The sequence below is a fragment of the Microtus pennsylvanicus genome, chromosome 10, assembly GCF_037038515.1.
Source record: "Microtus pennsylvanicus isolate mMicPen1 chromosome 10, mMicPen1.hap1, whole genome shotgun sequence".
NCBI classification, from domain to species: Eukaryota; Metazoa; Chordata; class Mammalia; order Rodentia; family Cricetidae; genus Microtus; species Microtus pennsylvanicus.
In genome coordinates this window covers 50,015,606-50,037,559 of record NC_134588.1, presented here as the reverse complement: position 1 = coordinate 50,037,559, position 21,954 = coordinate 50,015,606, and the positions used below count along the sequence as shown (strand labels likewise).

General features: G+C 46.2%; 1 long non-coding RNA gene across 3 annotated transcripts; it reads left to right on the top strand.

Annotated features, from left to right (window-relative positions):
- Positions 1 to 595: 595 nt before the first annotated feature.
- On the top strand, positions 596 to 20,219 carry LOC142858714 (uncharacterized). 3 transcript variants are annotated; one of them, XR_012912069.1, is made up of 5 exons: positions 596 to 716; positions 8,470 to 9,449; positions 10,442 to 17,836; positions 17,964 to 18,033; positions 18,668 to 20,219. It is a non-coding gene; the product is annotated as an uncharacterized LOC142858714 (long non-coding RNA). The 3 variants fall into 3 exon arrangements; XR_012912068.1 differs by lacking the exon at positions 596 to 716 and adding an exon at positions 5,346 to 6,580; XR_012912070.1 differs by lacking the exon at positions 596 to 716 and adding an exon at positions 6,933 to 7,016.
- The last annotated feature ends 1,735 nt before the right edge of the window (positions 20,220 to 21,954 follow it).

Below are 21,954 nucleotides of genomic sequence, written 5' to 3'. Positions count from 1 at the left end.
AGACAAGGTCCTTGAGCGCAGGAGGCGCGTGTGTCTATTGATTAAATTAGTGCAGGGCACTAACATAGCAAGTGAATCGGTCCCTTTTCCTAAGGATCAACATTTTGCCTTAATCTCACCGTATAAACACCTGCCAGCCTGCAGAGACTGCAGTCTGTCTGCACAGTGAGTGGGAGCCTCACGGCCTTCTACAGCCTTGCCTCTGTCTGATTAGCAGCTCTCTGTGGACCTCTGTTCTTTCTTCTTGCCTCTCCCCGTGGTTTTTAAGAGTCAACCCTTTCATATGACTCTAACCCATGATCCCTTGTGACATTCAGAAGAATACCCGGAAGGCAGATGGCTTCCAAGCCTCTTATTCTCAGAACCTCTCTCCCGTCTGCCTCCACTTTGATAAAAGGTCCTCTACAAAGACTCTCCGCTCACGCTCTCATTCCCACCGTCCCCACAGAGTGGGAGACTTGGAGCATGAGAGTAGAAATCACCTGCTCAACTGGTAGAGGAAAACAGCAATTAAGCCAAACTAGAAATTAGTGTTTACTGGCTGCAAGTGATCTTTTGAGGAAGCGCGTGTTCCATCAGACTATACAGAACAGCTGTACGCGGGACGGGTCTGTGTCATGTGCACGTTTGTGTAGGGACACATTAAAAAGGCATGCATGGGAGATGCAGAACTCCAAGACATCAGCTGAGCCAAACTAGGAATATTCGTTAGACTGGTGAGTAGCTTGACCGGAGGGGGAGGGGCAAGACGAGAACCCCACTGAGCAGCTTCTTGAACGTGGTTCCTGGGCACCACCGCCAGCCGCCCCCACTCCCCTGTCTCCTCCTGGAGCAGCAGCCAGCTCAGCAGCTGTTACAATTCAGTGACTTCATTTCTATTTTAATCAGAGCAGATTACTTTCGACCAAACTAGCATTTCTGGATGTAATCTACATCACCTGACCCCGCTCCATTAATGAGAAACGGTCCCCTCTGTTCTTTCTCTGTTTGTCGGATGCTAATTTATCCTGGCCAGTATTATTATGCTAATTGTGTAAGTGCAGTTGCTCTTTCAGGCAATTTCGATTATAAGAATTCTTGAAAATGCAATGAGAGAGAGAACAAAACGGAGCAGGCAGGTAATCAGGGAGATTAGAAGCATCCTCTTCCAGGTATTGAGAAAGTCATTCTAAGTATGAGAATTTGGGTCTTTGTACTATGATGTTCTTTCATCTGGTCAGGGTGGTTCTTCAGTTCCCTGGGGGTAAAATCTCAGATGACTACCATGGCCAGGAGGATATGTGAGTAAAACAGAAGGGGTTCCCATGCAATCATGGGAGTGAAGACTGGAGACCTGGGTCAAACGGAGGTCTTGCCCCTCTGGAGGAGCCTCCCTGCCTCTGTACCAGTCACTTGATGTCATAAGGAAATAACCACAATGTGGCCAAAGAAGACAGAAATCTGGGCTAGGTTTCTAAATGGCTTTAGTTTTTTATTTATAAAGCACTAAACTGGGTCAAATAACGTTCCCTTAAGAGCGCCTAAAACACTTCAGTGTGTGTTCCCTCGTCCATTCACCATGCAACATAATCCTCTTGACGCTAGATGGAAGCAGGGAGAAGTTCCTGGAATGGAGCAAGTCTCCAGCAGATGTCGGATGTCCTTCTGGCACTGCCTGAAGGTAGCCCCAGACTCCTTAGACTGAGCTTAGTTCCCAGCCACTGTCACCTCTTCAAGTCCCGAGTGGACCAACCAGTAACCAAGTTTCCATACCTGGCTGCCTGCCCTGACTAGTTTTATGTCAACTTGACACAGAGAAGAGGGAACCTCTGCTGAGAAAATGCCTCCATATGATCAGGCTGTAGGCAAGTCCGTACAGTGTTGTCTTGCATTGTCTTAAGCTGTGATTGTTGTGGAAAGGCCCAGCCCATTGTGGGTGGTGCCATCCTTGGGCTGGTGGTCCTGGGTTCTTTAAGAAAGCAGGCTGAGCAAGCCATAGGGAGCAATCCAGGAAGCAGCACTCTTCCCCGGCCTCTGCATCAGCTCCTGCCTCCAGGTTCCTGCCCTGTTTGGCTCCTGTCCTGACTTCCTTCAGTGATGGACTACAACGTGTAAGTCAAATAAACCCTTTCCTCCCCAACTTGATCTTTGGTTTTGGTGTTTTGTCCAAGCAATAGAAACTCTAAGTCAAGCTGGTACCAGGATAGTGAGGTATTGCTGTAACAGACCCGACTATGTTGCTTTATGGAGGATTTGGGGGATTTTCTTAATTAGTGACTGATGGGAGAGGTCCCAGCCTGTTGTGGGTGGTTCTATCCCTGGACTGGTGGTCCTGGGTTCTATAAGAAAGCAGGTTGAGCAAGTCGTGAGGAGCAAGCCAGTAAGCAGCACCCCTCCATGGCCTCTGCATCAGCTCCTGCCTCCAGGTTCCTGCCCTGCTTGGGTTACTGTCCTGACTTTGCTTTGATGATGAACAGTGATGTGGAAGTGTAAGACAAATAAGCCCTTTTCTCCCTAGCTTGCTTTTTGGTCATGGCATTTCACCATAGCAATAGAAATCCCTCTCCAAATTTTACAATAAGGTCATCAGGTGGAATAAGAGCCTGTTTTCCAGAAGTCGTTGGTTGAAGGCCTCTCTCAGTTGCTATATGGGTTTTTACAGGAGGCAACTTACAATGTGACTTCAATAGAAGTAGCAAAGGAGACTTTAGGCTTGCTTATCAGGGTGGTCTTGCATATAAGTTGATATTCAACCCTTAATAAATTGAAAATGCAGCTCTTAATATTGTAAAAGATTTGAGATCACTGAGAAAATAACTGTCCCTGAAATTGGAGAATGGCAGGTAGTGACAGAGACGCTTAACACTGCCACCACGCAGAGACTCATCAGCAGAGCTGTCTTTAGGATGCAGAGTGCCAATGCACAGATCTGAACTGTGTCTGATGAGTGCAGGCACCTCCTGTGAACAGGTCTGAGAGTCAAAACCTCAAGGGGGACACAGACATCAGAGGTCCTTGTTGTGCAAGATTATCCTCTAGGAAGGACCTCAATGGATTCCCATGTTACACATCACAGGAAAACCCTTCAGGCTTCCAGAGGAGAAGAGAGAAACCATCTTGAAATAGGCCAGATTATTCTGTTTATAAAAGCCTTCCCTCAGGAGAAACTGTTTAACAGAGCTAAGCTGCTAGAATATTATCAGTGTTTAACTGGTCTTACAGGAGATGCTCCAGCAACTGGGCATCCCGACACTGGTCAGAGAAACCACTGTCCCTAGAGTTGAAGAGATGAACAGGCAGATACAGACAATTCCAACTTGCCTACAGAACTCAGTGGCTTGCTAGGTTCACAGTGCAGAGATAGCAGAACTGAAAGACCGCACCCTAGCACTACAGAATGCACCTCGTACCCTCTGCCTACCTCCGTGTGACTAAAGGCCTGTTGACGGTATTTCCTTGCCCTGTATACCATGCCCTGCTATCGAGAGAAAAATCACAAAGCGTATAAAAAAAGTTTGAAAACAAACAGAACAATCCCCCAGAGAACCAAATAGAAGGCAAGGCGAAAGAAGGAAATATCCAAGATATGTGGGCAACCATAAAAGGCACAGCACGTGCATAATAGAGGGTACCAAAATAAAAAGAAGAAACGGCAATAGCCACTCATGAATTAGTGGGTTACACCACACCACAGGCTCAGGGAGTCAGAAAACACCAAGTATAAATTCACTGCACCCCCGAACAGCATATTCAAAACCAAATAGGAGCAAAATAGAGTAAGCGGGAGAGAGGGAGGTTGGAATTTTCACTAGTCTCCAAGGTGACACCCCGTCACTTTAGCCCACACACCAGGGAGAAGCGTGCACTGGCATGAATATCCAGGGTGAGTTCTTGGGAGCTACCGTAGAAGCTGCCGAGTATAGAGAATGTCTCTGAGGTCCCCTGGCATTCAGATTCTAAGAACACAAACGCTTCTCTGCCGGAAGAGGCAACACGTTCTGTTTTTCACTGCAGTCTCCAAGATTCTCACCCAAACACATTCACGGCTCTGACATGTTAAGCACCTGAGAATCCCCTGTTGAAAAGCAACTAGGAAAATCATCATATCCGAAAGTTACGTGTTGTGAGGAAGACCAATGCGTCTTCTCTTTCCTGGAGCACCTGTTCCTCAGGTGACCTCACTGGTAGGATAAGTGTCTTTCCAGAATAGCCTTAGAAACCATGACTGTCTAGATAAAAGCAAGCAGTTCCAGCAATGTTGAGAGAGTTATCTCGATTCAAAGCCGCTCCTGAGTTCTCACCACACAATAATTGAGGTTGTGGTGGTTACAGTCTTGTCAAGAGAACCAGTTTTTCTGGCATGCTGAGACTTTCTTGAGACTTCTAAAACATAATTATGCTATGCTTTAACCCCTCTTAAATCTGGCATTAACTGGAGTTAAATGAGACCCTTCTTTTCTTCCTTCCTTCCTTCCTTCCTTCCTTCCTTCCTTCCTTCCTTCCTTCCTTCCTTGCTTCCTGTCTTCCTTCCTTCTTGTCGTCTTTCTTCCAGAAAATGGGAAGTAATTTTCCTACATTTGTGTACCACAAAAGAATCCTTTTTGGAAAGTCTGTTTTAGTCCATTGGAAATTCATATTTCCTTCACGAACAGCCCTCTCTAATTCAGCCATAAGCCCTTTACATCTTCATGTCTCCAAGAACTTCTGTCTTGGAAAGCCAACTTACTAATACATGCATGCGTGTGCATGCACGCATGCACACACACACACACACACACACACACTCTCTCTCTCCTGGGCATCCCTCCAAGTGAGCATCCCCCGCCGCTTACACACAGATGACGGCTGGCACCATATTTCCACTTCTTTCTCATTTTGTGAGTGCCTGAGCAATACACTATGCATTTGTGATTTTTTTCAACTGATGTCTTTCAGTTTTCTTTTTATCACACGTAGGAATCTAAGGCTTACAGATGCTATGACTTAACAATCAAAGCTTTTTTTCGTTCTTTATCTCAAACCTTAATTTTTAAAATGCCATTTGGTTCTTCCTCAAAGTTAGAAGTTGCAGCTGAATGGTAGAACATGTTTTGTTTGCACGAGGCCCTGGGTCATCTTCAGGAGTGCACGTGTGTGCGCGCGCGCGCGCACACACACACACACACACACACACACACACACACACACACACACACACACAAGGGTATGGGGGAGAAAGAGAGAGAGGAAGAGAGAGAATGTTCTTTTCCGTAAGAAAGTCCAGTGGACTTTCTATCAACAGTCTAGATTGAAGTCCCAGATCCATAGCTTTTTGGCACTCAGCATGCAGACTTTCACTAAGTTATTCAACCTCCCAGAGACTCTAGAAACAGGGTCAAACACACCTGTTCACAGAGTGATTTCCTGGGTTCAGTTCTGGGCACATATCTCAACAAGTACATTCATCAGGGTACAAGGAATTACTCTACAACTCTGGTTTTCTTTAAATCTTATGCAGAAACAAAGAAAGGTCCCAAGGGCATCCAAACGTTCAACTGAAAAAGAGGAAATGGAATCTTTGAGTCTCGACCATCGACTCTTATTGTGGCCTCTTCATTCATTTAGCAACTTACTATCCAAACATCTGAGCTTCTCATTTCAGGCCGCTTTGTGCCCTGAGCCTGAAGGACACACCAAAGACTGCTACTCTGTGCCCTCAGAGGTGGGCAGATTCTCCTTCTGTGCCCTCAAGCGGAGCACTGTGGGCGATGCCTGTGGAAACAGAGCTCAGCCCTTCCTAAACTCAGGTTATTACTGGGTTCTGTGTTTTCACCTTTGCAGTCACATGGACGAAAAGCAAGCCCAAGGACTGTTGAGGAGGTTTCTGATCCCCTTAGGCAAATCTCAGGTACGTGAGCATACAGAATGTCCTCTTCTGCTCCTGTGAGTGGCCCACGAGAGGCTCAGGCTGTCTAGGAGCAATCTGAAGCACAAGCCACCATGCAGTCACACACAGCACAGTTTGGCAGGGGGAGAAAAGCAAAGAGACAGAGAAGGTCCACAGCCACGCTGAAGAGCAGCAGCAGTTCTGGCTCCAGGGGCCACATGTGAACAGGTATCAACACACCGCGTGGATGGAGTCAAGCGGCCTCTTGGTCACTAGCCGGTTACAGAGCTCTTTTCCTGCTAGGTAGAGTGTTCTGTTTGGAAAGTTAGGGTTGGATGTCATTGCCAGTCCCTCCGGCCTTCAGATTTCTCCTTCCCAAGATCTTACCGTAGGATCCAACTCTGCCTGCATTTTTCAGCCCTAATCCAGGAGACCCAGGGAAATAGTTCAGTTCCTAAGAGCCCTGGCCAAAGCTGATTGCTTTCTCCCCTCTGCCACTGCCATTCCGCACAGCCTCACCTACAGCCCGTGGTGATGAAGCCAGTTGCAAGAACCTCTACAGAGAACATGGCGTTCATCTTCCAAAGGGCACATCAAAATTAACTTGTAATCTTGCTAGTGAATTTCTCCCGGGATTGTCTGGCGTGGTGGTGGCACCCACCCCCATAAGTGCTAGAAATGGATGTTCCTGGATTTATGATCTACAGCTTCCAGGACTGACTTCTCACTTACCTGGTGAGCCTTCTGCCTTGCTATTAAAGAGGTTTCTGTCTTTGTTCCTTTGTATGTATAATAACCCATAAATGAAAGTCAAAGACGACTCTGGTGTAAGAGAATCTGGCAAAGAATTTTGTTTATTGTCCTTTCCCCCATTGTCATCTCCAGCTTCTTAACTGTTTTAGTGGTTTGTTCTAGGTTAAAATGACTAAATATAACTTTTATTTTGTTATTTTATTTGCATGTGAGGGGGTGGGGGGCATGCTTGACTGCGCATGTGTGTGCTCACTCACGCATGTCCGTGCGGAGGCCAGAGGTCGGTGTGGGTGTATTCTTCTCTTCTAATACTTTCCACCTTAGTTTTGAGACGGGTTTTTCACCTGCCTGGAGCTCACCTTTTCAACCAGAATAGCTGGCTAGCAAGCCCCTGGGGTCTGCTGCTTCAGCCCGTCAGGTATGCCGGGGTTATGAGCCTACGCCATCGCACTGGGGTTTTGATGTTTGCCCGGGCTCCAAATTCAGGTCCTTCTGTGCCACAACAAGCCTTGTGCTCACTCAGCCGTCTCATTAGCCACTAATATGTCACTTTTTGTCTATGTAAATACTGGATTTTTTTAAATTCCTTTTTCTTTTTGTCTATTTTGATATTTATTTATTTATTCATTTATTTTTGAACAGGATCTCAATTAGCCCAGGCTGGTCTCTTGCTATGTAGCTGAGGCTGGCCTTAAAATCCTGATGGTCCTAACTCCACAACCCCATAATGTTAGACTTACAGGTGTGTGCCATTATGCTTGGGTAAAATATTCGATTTTTATGGTCCCGTTTAAGGATTCGGGAGCTAGCTCAGCTACAGGGGCTATCCCAGGCTACCAGGTCATCAGCAAAGCTACCTCCAACCCTGTGATGTGTGTATGTCCATGCGTTCACATTGGTTCAGAGCTATGTGTGGGACATTCAGGCCCATGTACCTGGAGACAGAGGACCACCTTGTGGTCTGTCCTCAGGTCCCTCTAACCTTTCATTAGAGGGTTATAAATGGGGGCCTCTCATCGGTTTGGAGTTTCGCCAAGGCTAAGCTAACTGGCAATAGAGCCTCAGGGGTCCACGTGTCTCTGCCTCCCCAGGACTGGGATTACAGGCCCAGACTACCATGTCGGCATTTTATGCGGGTGCTGGGGAACTGAACTCTGGTCTTTATGCTCTCGAGACAAACACTTTACCAAATAAGCTGTCTCCCCATAAGAAAACGCCCCGAAGCCGTCTCTCCTGTGTTTCCATCTTCACAGTCACCCCCCACACACACACACCCATGTCGCTGGGGTTGGTAAGAGAGTCCTAGCCTGGCGGACAGAGTGACGTGCTCTAGAGAGCAGGAAGCTACAGCTAGGACACATTGCTACAGTGCTTGTCTGTGCATGTCACCAAGACCCATGGCAGGTCCCGGTTCTGAACTGCACTCCTGTCTGAAGTCACTCTTGTCTGAAAGGTGGTCTCTTCCACCCAGAGCTTCCTTGCACACCAGACCCTCCCTCCTGAAGCCCCTTCCCAGTACTTCCCCCCTCTCTTTCCCTTTCACCTGGCCGCAGAGGGCACTTCCTGTCCTCTTTGAACACACTGGTGTGACACACAACTCCTGGGGAAACTCTTCAAAGAGAGAGATTTCCACTAGACCCCTGACCTGCACACACACACACACACACACACACACACACACACACACACAGCCTGGGGCAGGAAGACTGGTTCCCAGCCAAGCCAGTTGCAACGTCACCACCCACCAGGTGCAGCTGCTCTGTTAATTTTAGAATCTGAGCTTCCAGACACTTGGACAGACACCCACCCTGTGTATGAAGTGATCCACGTGGGCCCACCCTTTGCTCTTAACACCTTTGTATCTTCCACAGGTGACTTTTGGGGAGCTATTCTCAGTAGTGATTTATTTTAAAAAGTAACATCGCACACTTGGAGGATGCCAGTCCCTGGGCAGAAGGTGGAGGCAGCAGACCCAGGAGAGGTGGTGATGGTCTGAGGTAGACTGGACAGGCTCCCCTCTTTACAACTGAGAAAGCATTGGGCTGTCATGCACCATGTAGACAGGACTGCCTTTTATCTCATCCTGGAAACTGATGAAGAAAACACAATTGAATTCAGAGAGTAACTTGCCTGGACCTCTAACTGGACGTGCAGGAGGTCCGTGTGTAAGTTGGCTGCCCTGCTATCTTGACAATCAGTTGCTGGTCTGGAAGAGCCGACTATAATACCACTGTAGCCTGACGAGATAGCATTCACACAGGAGAGCAATAACATCTTAGGGAGATGGTGTTCTTATTAGCCATTGTGGAGTACAGGGCAAACCCACAAAACATGGTAGCCTGCAGAAAAGAGATTCCATTTTAAAGAAGAAATAAAACACATACATTCTTGAGAGTTGACTGAACTTGGAATAAAAAATACATTTTCTTATTCAAAGAAATATAAGACACCACAATAGGAATAATAAAGACATTAAAAATGGCAACACTGGGGGCCTGAGAGAGTGACCTCCACAGGACTAGGCCCAAGCAAGCGCCCTCTGCAGGACCACCAGCCAGAGCAGGCCCGAGCCAGCAACCTCCTCTGAGCAGGCCCGAGCCAACCACCTCTATGGGACCAGGCCTGAGCCACCAACCTCCACCCCTCCAGGAGCAGGCCCAAGCAAGTAACCTCCATGGGAGCAGGCTCAAAGGACCTCTGGGAACGCTGAGCGACCTCTGGGGTGACTGGAAATGTGGCCGTGACTCCACCACCAGGAGCAACCATTTGAGCCTTGGGTTCACTGGGACCTGGAAGAGTGTTCACCAGAGCCCAAGCTACAACCAATCAGAGGAAAAGATGGGGAGGCAAGGTAAGAGCACACAACACCACAAAGAGCAACAGGACACCAACAAAAACTAGTGACTCTAAAACAGCAGGGTGCAGAAGGCGTGGTACATTTACATAATGGAGTACTACACAGTGGGAAAAAATAATGACATCTTGAAATTTGCAGGCAAATGGATGGATCTAGAAAACATCATATTGAGTGAGGTAACCCAGACCCAGAAAGATAAATATGATATGTACTCACTCATAAGTGGCTTTTAGACATAAAGCAAAAAAAAAAATCAGCCTACAATTCACAATCCCAGAGAACCTAGACAACAATGAGGACCCTAAGAGAAACATACATAGATCTAATCTACATGGAAAGTAGAAAAAGACAAGATCTCCTGAGTAAATTGGGAGCATGGAGATCATGGGGGAAGGTAGAAAGGGAGAGGGAAGACGGGAGGGGAGTGAAGAAAAATATATAGCTCAATAAAAAAAAACAATAAAAATGTTTACACATAAAAAAATGGCAACACTGGGTTCCTAGTAAAGAAAAACATACAGTCAAGATAATCTATTGAACTGGTATGAGAATTTTATGCAAAGTAAAAATCCCCTAAGATGATTAATAATGTGAAATTATTTATCCAAAACAAAGAACAGCCAGGAATAAAATCTCTTAAAAATTTCCTTGTTGAACCCTTTAGATTTTGAAAATGCAGCAAATAAGTCTTTGAAAAAGTGTGTGGTCCTGACAGATACACAGGGAGAGAAAAAACATCACCAGTTGAATAAAGTGTGTGGTCCTGACAGATACCAGAGAGAGAAAAACATCACCAGCTGAATAAAGTGGATAACTCCAGAAACGGTCAGCTGCTTTTGTGGGAACATTCTGAGAAGCAAGGGTCGGAACGTAATCAGTCCAGTATAATAGAAAAAGACTATTTAAATAAAGTGTAGACAAACCTTGAGGGCGATTTCATGTTTGTCTATAAAAGAGTGACATGTGATTCATGTAATAATTTTCAGTTCCTTCAGCTTTTAAAATTCAGAATACAACTGAGACGTGATGAATGTCTGGCCGAAGGAATGCAGGCATCGCTTCCTTGTGTGTCCTTGACCTGGATTTTTGTCACATGATTCTCATTCAGCATCATTGTAACGGAAAGTAAATGAGCCAGATGCCATGATTCGTGCTGGTCATCCCAGGACTCTGAAGACAAGGCAGGAGGATCCCGAGTTTGAGGTCAGCCTGGGCTACACAGTGACCTTGTTTGAAATCAACCATACAAAGGTAAATGAATGTGGCATTAATTTAGTTGAGCTTGTGACATGATTTACTACTAAGAGAATTTAGCATTTCTGCTCAGGCCAAGGGACTGAGGCAGCAGATTTAAGCCTAACTGTGTAACATAAGAGCGTTTACTGTAGTACGGACAGAGTCAACACTACTGTTAGACCGCTGATGACAGCTGATGGATAGCTTTCAAGATTTTACTTCTGTTAATAGTGTGTGTGTGTGTGTGTGTGTGTGTGTGTATGTGGTGTGTGATGTGTGTGTGTATGTAGTGTGTGATGTGTGTGTGTATGTGGTGTGTGATATGTGTGTGTGTGGTGTGTGATATGTGTATGTGTGTGTGTGGTGTGTGATGTGTGTATGTGGTGTGTGATGTGTGTGTGTGCATGTGGTGTGTGGTGTGTGGTGTGTGATGTGTGTGTGTGTGTGGTGTGTGATGGGTGTATGTGGTGTGTGTGTGTATGTGGTGTGTGTGTATATGTGGTGTGTGTGGTGTGTGTGTGTATGTGGTGTGTGATGTGTGTATGTGGTGTGTGATGTGTGTATGTGTGTGTGGTGTGTGATGTGTGTGTGTGGTGTGTGATGTGTGTGTGTGGTGTGTGTGTATATGTGGTGTGTGTGTGTATATGTGGTGTGTGTGTGTGTGGTGTGTGATGTGTGTGTGTGTGTGGTGTGTGATGTGTGTGTGTGTGGTGTGTGATGTGTGTGTGTGGTGTGTGATGTGTGTATGTGGTGTGTGATGTGTGTGTGTGGTGTGTGATGTGTGTGTGTGGTGTGTGATGTGTGTGTGTGGTGTGTGTATGTGGTGTGTGATGTGTGTGTGTGGTGTGTGATGTGTGTGTGTGGTGTGTGATGTGTGTGTGTGGTGTGTGATGTGTGTGTGTGGTGTGTGATGTGTGTGTGTGGTGTGTGTATGTGGTGTGTGATGTGTGTGTGTGGTGTGTGATGTGTGTGTGTGGTGTGTGATGTGTGTGTGTGTGTGGTGTGTGATGTGTGTGTGTGTGTGGTGTGTGATGTGTGTGTGTGTGGTGTGTGATGTGTGTGTGTGGTGTGTGATGTGTGTATGTGGTGTGTGATGTGTGTGTGTGTGTGGTGTGTGATGTGTGTGTGTGTGGTGTGTGATGTGTGTGTGTGGTGTGTGATGTGTGTATGTGGTGTGTGATGTGTGTGTGTGGTGTGTGATGTGTGTGTGTGGTGTGTGATGTGTGTGTGTGGTGTGTGATGTGTGTGTGTGTGTGGTGTGTGATGTGTATGTGGTGTGTGTGTGCATATGTGATGTGTGTGTGTGTGGTGTGTGATGTGTGTATGTGGTGTGTATGTGGTGTGTGTGTATGTGGTGTGTGATGTGTGTGTGTGTGGTGTGTGATGTGTATATGTGGTGTGTGTGTGTGGTGTGTGTGTGTGTGGTGTGTGATGTGTGCATATAGAATACATGTAGAAGTAAGAGGACAACCTCAGGTGTCACCCTCGTCTCCCCCTTGTGTGAGACAGGATTGTACGTCACTGCTGTGTCCATACACCAGGCTATCTGGCCTGTGAACGTTCAGGGATTCTGTTTCTCTACCTCACATCTCCCCATAGGAGCACAGACCCTTGTGGTCACATCCAGCTTTGTGGAGAACTCAGGTCCTCACGTGCACGGTGGGCATTTTACTCAGTGAGTCTCCTGGCCAGGCTTCTCCCAGGCTTTCGTTGTTCTGCTTTCTCTTTCCACAAAGGCTGTTCCTTCCAGAGACTTCTCTGGCTGCGGCTGTTTTCTTTCTTTAGGCGGCAGCCCAAATTCGGATTCTTTATTTAGGAATTTGGAATGTCATGACTCTTCAGGAAAATGCCGGGAAGGCCAAGCTCCTTGTGGCAAGGCCTGAGCTGCAGCCAAGTGGTAATGTGTGACCCCATGAAGTTTCCTGGCCGCAGAGCACTGTGGTCCCCCAAACGGGATGGATTGGATGCTAAAGCTTAGGATGACCTTCTTCCTGGGGCTAATTCAGGGGAGATATGCCACAATTGTCTTTGTTGGCACAGAGCTGTAATCCCTAAGGTGTTATTGGCACTCACTAAGATTCACTACGTTCACTACATTTAAACCCTGTTGTGCACTAAAACTGCTTGAACTGTCAGGGTTGTTCGCTTTTGTTTTGTTTATTTATTTCCAGATAGGGACTTAATTATCTCCCTGGGGGCCCGAAACTCTCTGTGCCACCCAAACTGACCTCCCACTGCATCAGTCCTCCTGCCTCATCCTCCTGGGTGCGAGAGCTGCAGTGGGATCCACCACGCCAGGCTGACTTGCTGGTTTAAACACTCATTAGTGGGCCCTATGCCCACAGGAAGGAACCCACATATCCACACTGTTGCTCTCTCCCCACTCCCATCACCACCCTCTCTCCTGTGGTGTGATCTAGGTATAAATAGTCTTAGGAGGGGCATTGGACGATCACGGGTGTGAAGATGAACTACTTGACAGCTCTGGGAATGAATGGTCCTGTCAAAGAATAAACGAGGTCTTGCTCATTTTGAGTTGCATATTCAAACATGTGTTGCTGCTTTAATGAATGGATGGCCCCTTAGAAGGTGGTACCCAAGCTGAAGAAGAGGCTTTTAGAGATGGCTGGAAATGCAGAAGGCCTTTTGCTTTCCACACTCTAGCTCCTCTGATCCTATTTTGGGCAGTCTCTGCCTTCATCCTGTCTCTGACATGATGAGTCCCCTTCTGGTTGTTTCTTTTCATTTTGGGGAGACTAATGGAACCCTGTCGTTTGAACAAGGTTGTGTGCTGAGCCATGTGGGCATGTCACAGGACAGATGGATGAACAAGAAATAAAGCTTCAAAGATGCTGGCAAGCGTTGGTGCATTCGAGATGGGAAGTGTATGGATGCCGTCCATCAACAGCCGAAGGACCCAGTGAGAGCACTTTTGTCTCTCGGGAAAGATTGCTCAGGACTAGCCCTGAGCTAAATTGCTAGGTCACTGAAGTCCACTGACTTCAATGTTCCCACTACCTCCCCTTTCTCATTATCTCTTTACCATGACAGGAACTCAGAACATTCCCACTATGATAGCCAACCCTGCCCTCTCTGGTTAGCTGGAATTGGGAACTTTGCTTTTTCACGATGATGCCTGTCTACTGGCCTATTATTTCCCATAGTAAAGGAGACTGAGAGTTAGGGGTGCTTCCTGTTAATCTAATCAACAGTTATGGCTGGGGACATAGCTGGGGGCAAGGAACTTGCCTAATGTGTATAATGTCCTAGGTTTGATTCCCAGCACCATAAGAAAACAGATACAGCTGGGCAGTGGTGGCACATGCCTTTAATCCCAGATTTCTATGTGTTCAAGGCCAGCCTGGTTTATAGAGTAAGAGAGAGAGAGAGAGAGAGAGAGAGAGAGAGAGAGAGAGAGAGAGAGAGAGAGAGAGAGAGAGGTACTGGGTTTAATGAACGGCTCCTCTGAAGTTACTGGGGAATCTCTAGAAGGATGTTTTACCTGAAACAATTCAATTCCAGGTAGTACAGCCTCCTCAAGCAGCCTTGGAGCAGGGGGTGGTGGGGATAGAGATAAGACTGGGCTAAAGGAGAAATTCCTCAGCAGCAGCTCTCCCTGAAGCACCTATGGAAATTGGGGAGTGGAGGTGGGAATCTGTTCATTTCGCAAGGTTTGTTGGGGACTACGTAGAGCCAGCATTTGGAGCTACCAGCAAAATGACTTTTCTTTTTAAAAAGGCCACCAGCTTCTTTCTGGTTCCTGAAAGTGGGGGCCGCTTATTTCACCGACTCTTCTTAGCTAGCACACATGGAAGCTGTGCTGCCCGTTACACAGTGAGGACTACTGGAGTCTGTCAAGAGCAGCACAAGCCTAAATTCACCCACATTGGAAATTGTCCACTCAGCTTCCATGTTTGTGTAAATCCTGCTTAGCCCAGACTCTTCAGGATAAGCCCTGTGTGCCGAGCGACTGCTTCTGTCAGGACTAAACCAGTGCATCGGCCATCTCCTCGTTGTGCTTGGTTTCAGTCAAGGGGATGAAAAGCAAGATGATGTCAAAGGCCCTGGGAAAGGTGCCACACCGTCTTACCAGAGGTCATCTAGACATCGCTCTTCCCATTAGCGTACCTATCTTTTGTTGCTGGTGGCCTTCTTACCCCATGAAATGAGTCAGTCTTAAGACGAAACCAACACCAAGGGCAGAACAAGGCTCTAGAACGAAATTGATTCCATGGGTAGCTGAAGAGTCAGCTATCACCGAAGCCCAGCCAACCTCCATAGCTGTGGTTCTCAACCTTCCTCAAGCTGTGACCCTTTAATACAGTTCCTCATGTTGTGGTGACCTCGACCATAAAATTATTTTCATTGCTATTTCATAACTAGATTTTTTTACTGTTATGATATGAATTGTAATGAAAGTATCCGTGTGCTCAGATGGTTTATTAGGAGTCACGATCCACAGGTTGAAAACCTTAGCTCTGAGAGTGTAAGGACATGCATAGGGTTGGATGCACATAAGAGTGGCTTTACCAAGTTGATTTATTTTCTGGGTTAATTTTTTTTTTTTGGTAGGAAGCAGAGGTAAGGCTGAGGATATATAGTTCAGTTGGTAGAGGACTTGCTAGCATGCAGGAGTCCCTATATTCAATTCCCAATACCCTTTAAATCCAGGCATGTTGGTACATACCTGTGGATCAGCGTTGGGGAGGTTGGAGGTAGAGGCTGGCGGATCAGAGCTCAACGTCTTTCTCAGCTACCCATGGAATCCCAGGTCAGCCTGGACTACATGGGACCCTGACCTCATTCCAGGGCTAACTCTTCTTCCTGGCAACTCTGCCACCTTCACGCCTTTGTTCCTCTAGGATAGAATGTCTTCTCCAGCTCCCGTATTCCCACCTGAATCAAGTCAACTAAAAGGAGATGGAGGCAGCTCTTCTCCTCATATATGAGAACCTATGCACAGCTGCCCAAATTCTGACTGAGAAATATGTCTTTCCTTGAAGGTCACATGCCTGGCTAGACAAGGGGATTCTGTAGCTGGGAGAAGAGGGAAACAGACTGAGGTAAAGAAACTAGTCAGGGCCATGCCATTTCTTTCCTGTTGTTCAAGGCATTTTGACGTGGGTTTCCTGTTCTTTGCATCAAATGTGTCCTAATTGATGCAACCCACACACTCTCTACCTGCCATCTTCAGTCACACGCTGAAGGGTGAAAAGAAGAGGCCCTTCACGGCCAGCATCTCAAGGTCTCCCCCTGTATTTCTCCCCAGGCTTGCAACAGTGCCTGGCACCTGGAGTTGCTTGATAAATATTGGCTGAACCGAGGACTCAGGTGGAGGAAGTAGAATCACAGTTCGGCTTTGTGGCTTTTCAGTTCTGGTCTTGGGCATGATAAACCCGAACCCCAGCCTCCCTAGAGAGGTGGCGGAACAGCGGCCACATCTAAACAGTGTAAATGTCCGTGGAGGCACCAAGTGCCTAGCTGACTCCAGAACTTACCTATGGTCACACACAGGCACACACGTGTACATACATGTATACACGTCATACGTAAGTGCTTTTTTTCCAAGTCGCAGCAATTTTAAGGTACAACTACGTTAGATGTATTGACATAACCCCTAACATGATAAAAGAGATTTTTGGCGAATGTCTGAAATGTAGCAAAGTCTGCGGGCGTTTATGCAACTGCTGTGTTCAAAGCAAAGAAAACTTTGGAGAGATTTTTTTCATTAAAACGCTGAAGCCTTCTAAGATCTCAAATTATTGTTTAGTGGATGAATCAGAATATATATGTGTTGACTTTGTCCTGGAGTCCTGGAGTAGTAAAACCAAACTAAAAGAGGTCCCTGAAATTCTTTTGCTGGCCAAAGGCTAAAACAACAGCACTGTGTTCTGCTGGACTCGCCGACCTTGAATTCAGAAAACTGACCAAATGGTGAAGAGCACTAGGCCACTTTTCAAGGTCTTTACCACGTGGTGACACGAACACCTTATGATTGGTTATCTCTTTTTGTTTGCTTGTTTTCGTGGGTTTGGGCTCAGAAGCCTTAGGGAGAAAACAGAACTGAAAACAGAATCCTCTCCTTCTTCTGTCCTGCACCTGTCAAGGTGTGAAGACAGATGGGAAGTCCCTCTGTGAAGATGCTCTCTGATATGAAAGGAGAGATCGCAGAGGCAGGGAAGCCACTCAGCTCTCAGCCCAGGGCAGCGAGAACATTTTTGAGAAAACCTGTAGGTGAAAAGATGAGAGAGTTGTGGAGAGATGTCAGAATACAAACGAGGGCCAACTGGTCCAGCCTTCTGGTTGGCAGCTGAGGAAGCTACCTCTCGGAGAACTGACAGGTCTTAAGGAAGGCTACCAGAGTAGCAACTGCAAGGTGAGTCTCTGGTTCAATAGCCCAACACACTCATTGGGGGGGAAAGGAAAAGTAAAATAATAAGGAGATCTGTTAGTGTAATATTTGAATTTGTGACTGGCTTCCTGTATGATATGACACTTGATACTCATTCTGACAGGACAAATCTTACATCCAAAGGATGAAAGCAACTGGGAGAAGTGAAGAGACTTTTGTCCAAGGTGGCAAAGAGCTCAGAGGAGTGTTAACTTCATTCTCAACCCCACACAGACACATCACAGGCAAAAATATGTAGCGTCCATGCTACTATGTGTACTACGGTCCTGTAGCGCCTGTACTACATGTACTACGGTACTATGCCAGTCGTTTACCACCTGCACTATGGATGGTTTGCAGTTTGCGAGCCAGAAAAGGGGCTGGAGGTTTAAACACGTACACACGCAGACAGAGCGACAGAGACACAGGTTATCCTTGAACCAAGAATGCCCCTTTTATTGTGTTCCAAGGGCAGCCTGTATAGGGATCCTTGACTGATAGCCACGTCCCAGCCAAACCCACCAGAAACCACTCTCCTGCCATCAGGAACTTCTGATGCTCCTGCTCAGAGCATCTGCAAACACAGGAAAACAAGTTGTTTTGCTCAGAGCAGCTGCAAGCATAACAAATTGTTTACAGGAAATTCAGGGTCTGGGGGTCCACAGCCCCGACAAAAACCATCCTGTTGCTCTTTCCCCAGAAGAAAGAATGCTGGTGCCATTGGAAATTCTTCTGTTGAGAATTCTTGGTTTGGGTTAGTACCCCATTTTTTAATTGGATTATTTGGGGGTTTGATATCTAGTTTCTTTAGTTCTTTATATATTTTAGAGATCAGTCCTCTCTAAATTTGGGGTTGATGAAGATCTTTTCCCATTCTCTAGGCTGCCATTTTGTTCTATTGACAGTCTGAACCAACAACCAGGACCTGCAAGGGAACAAACTGAGTCTCTTGTATGTATGAGACAGTTGTGTAGTTTGGGCTATTGGTGGGACTCCTAGCAATTGGAGCAGGGTTGTCCCTGGTGCTTTGACTGGCTCTTCTATTTCTCATGTTCAATTACCTTGCCTAGCCTGAATACAGGGGTAGGTACTTGGTCTTGCTGATGCCCATGGGAAGCCTGCCCCTTTCTGAGTGAATACGGAGGAGGGGTGGGTTGGAGGAGGGTAGAAGGGGCTGAGGGGGAAGAAGTGGAAGGAGAGGAAGGAGGGAGGCTGCAGTCAGGATGTAAAATAAATAAATAAATAAGTAAAAATAATAATTTAAAAAAAAAGAATGTGATGTACTATCCTGGTCAATCAACTCCATTTATTGACTACATGTTTTTAGGGGGTGGAGGGTCCTTTCCAAAATACCTGAAAGGTTTCCAGGACTTTTCCCATGGGGAGACTGCTGACTTCTCTGGTGCTTTGACCTGATGAGAAGCAGATGTGGGTCTGTTGTTCTCCATCCATGGCCTTTCCCTCTCCTTGTCCCCTCAACTCCCTAGGGCCCTCACGATCCCACACTTGGTGTGGATAATACATCTTCTGTCCCTTTGGCCACATCACTCCCAACGCATAATGCTCTTTCTTTCTAACTCTGCAGGTACCGACATCCCACTGGGATCCTGAAATCAGCCTTGCAGGGAACATTTGCCCTAGAAGAACTACAAAACAGAAAAGACTGTAAATTAGGGCTCTATTTCGGAATGCTGTCACGTAGAACGGGCTGACCTGGAGCTTACGATTAAGTCTGAGACTGGCTTTGAACTCCTAAACCTGCCTCTTCCTCCCAAGTACCAGGGTTACTTTTTTGGGAGGTGCAGGGGGACAGGGTCTCACTATGTAGCTCAGAATATCTTTGACCTAGCAATTGTCTTGCCTTGGCTGCCTAAATTCCGGTGTTGCGGATGTGTCCTCATATACTCTGCTCAAAAAGTCATTTATTTATTTACTTACCAACATACCATGGGCCAGAACAGACTGTAGACAAAGCAACGAGAGTCTATCAAGATGGCTGCTTTTGTCTATGTAAGATCTCACTTATAATACCACCCCTGAATCAAAGAGAGACAAGAAGAATTTAAAGGACCAGACAAGTTTCAACTGGTATAAATTTCAGCCTTCCTCCTTATGGTGGTTAATACTAGATTATGTTTTATTTTTTTGTGTGTATATGCTGTATTTATGATTTCTATGTTCCTATCAATATTACATGTGTATGAGGACTCAAGTATGTGTGTGTAGAGGTCAAGGGACATCTTCCTCAATCTCTTTCAACCTAATTTTTAAGACAAGATCCCTCATCGAACCTGGGCCTCTCTAGCCAGCAAGCTCCAGGGATCCTCCTATCTCGACGTCCCCATTGCTGGGATCACAGGTAGATGCTATTGTATGGATGCTAGGAATCCAAACCCAAGCCTTCATGCTTTAGTGGCAAGCACTTTACTGACCAAGCCATCTTCCTTGGGCCCATGATGGTTAATCTGGACTTGATTGAACTGAAAACCACCTGGAAGAATGGTATTTCCCTGGGTGGACCTGGGAGGCATTTTCAGACAAGACTAGATCAAAAAGTTCTTGGCCTAATGAATGGTTTAATATGTTGATGAATTCAAAATCTGAATAGACTATAGGGAGGTGGTTGAACTGTAAAAGGCTGGAATAATTACATCACCTCGGGGCAGGAATGCTTTGGAAGGGCATATCCTGTCCTGGTTCCTTCCTGTTGCTTCTTTCCACTTTGGGTTGTCATAAGGCAAAAGCAGCCCTTCCAAGACAGTCTTGCCACCATGATATCCAGTCTCACACTGGGCTCAAAGCAATGGATCCAGCCAACCATGGATGAATACCTCTAAAACCATGAGCCAAAATAAATCTTTGCTCATTTAAACTATCTGAACTATTTCACTGTGATGAAGATCTTTGAATACAGATCTTACTGGCTGGTAACACTTTGAACAATGTAGACAAGCACTTCTGCCGCAATAGCATTATGGCATTAGTAGCCATTAATAGGTGTTATCTCACTACTTTATTTTTAAAATTATTTTATGTGTATGGGTATTTTGCCTTCATGTATGTTTATGCACCATGTGCATGCCTGGTGCCCACAAAAGCCAGAAGAAGTCATTGGGTTCCCTGGAACTAGAGTTAGAGATGGTTGTAAACCACTGTGTGGGTTCTGGGAATCCAGCCAGGGTCCCCTAGAAGAGGAACAAATGCTCTTAACTGCTGTCCCATCTCTCTAGGCCCTCTAATTATTAAAAAACTGGAGAGGGGGGCCAGGCAATGGTGCCATATCTCTTTAATCCCAGCACTCGGGAGGCAGAAGCAGGCAGATCTCTGTTAGCCTGTTCTACAGAGCAAGTTTCTGGACAGACAGAGCTGTTAAACAGAGAAACCCCTTCTCAACAAACAAACAAACAAAACTAATTAATTAATTAATTAAATTTAAAAAATAGAGAAAGAAAAAAAAGAGTGTTTGTGTCAGGTCTGGTGGTATGTGTGGGTTTATAATCCCAGCCACTTCAGAGGCTGAGGGATGAGGATCGTAAGTGCAAGGCCAAACTGGGCAACTTGGTGAGATCTTGTTTGCAAACAAAGCCTCAGGTTTTATCTCCACAAACAAGGAAGGAGGCAAGGAACAGGGTATATGTATTAGGTCACTTTCCAAAACAAGTGTTTAAACTCAGTCACCAATATTTCAATGATCAATAGCAGATATATAACAATATGCTTTCGATTGCTTGAGTGGTAGGTACCTCTGCGGCTAATTTATTCCAGCAGTCACACGGGCTAGATTCTGATAGTTCGGGGCAGCTGAGTCCCTGTCTTGACTGGTGAATTTGGAGGGTGAAGCTGAGCAGGAGCGCCCTGTTCTGTCCCCTCCTCCTTTGGAAGCAGAAGCCTGTGCTGCCCCGATGTTATCCTTGACGGTACAGGAAAGACTGTCTCACTCTGGGGCTAAAGCCCAGGAAACTCATTTGCCTACAGTCACAAGCCACAGTTGTATTTTTACTCCCTTCTGCTTCAGCCCTTCATCTTATTTCTCAGTTGATTTCAGGATCCATCAGGGAAAGAGGAATTGTGTTCTGAAGCTAAGGGTGGTGTGGCTCAGAACTCAATCTTCCAAGGACTTTACCAAATGTTTCTACGGATTTGCAGGGAAGCTGTCAACATTCGCCCACAATACTTTTCATATTAAAAGTGCTAATGTCCCTACTCTGTAGAAATCTCATGTGTCGATGAAGTCCCAGCTTGGACTGGCCCAGCTCCAACAGTAGTTCCGAAGAGGGGGAAATCCTGGCTTTTCCTCAGCTTCCTCCCCCACACCAGCAGGCCTGCTCCAGGCTGGGTGGGGAGGCCTTTGATCTAGACAGGGATCCTCCTCGAGGCCCTTTTAAGTTTCATAACTGAACATTTCACCTCCCACATGCTCACCTGGGTTTCAAAGCTAATGCTTTCTAATTTGAGAGTTCAGACCCTCCCGAGAGAAGAAGCCTATGAACCGTTTTTCTCCCTGTGCCTCTGCAAGGTCCAGTTGAGACCGTTTTATTAGGGAAAATAGATATATTAATGTTTGCTCCTGGAATGCTTATAGAAAGTTGCTCAGCTAAAAGTTGTTCAGGTTAGTGTTCCTGATACATATGTATGAAACTCTCGGGGGATACTCTCTGGTCATCTTCTAGAACCTTCTGTCTGACAGCCTCCATGAAAGGAACCTTGGATCTTGGACCAGGAAGTTCTGTCTGCTGTGGGGAAGTGATTTATTTCTTCCTGTAGGATGAACAAATTCAACTCTCTGTTAGTCTTGGCTCCCCCAGCCAGATCCTTCAAGTCCAGTTACTGAAGCTGCACTCTCTTAGTTATGTTTCTATTGATATGATAAAA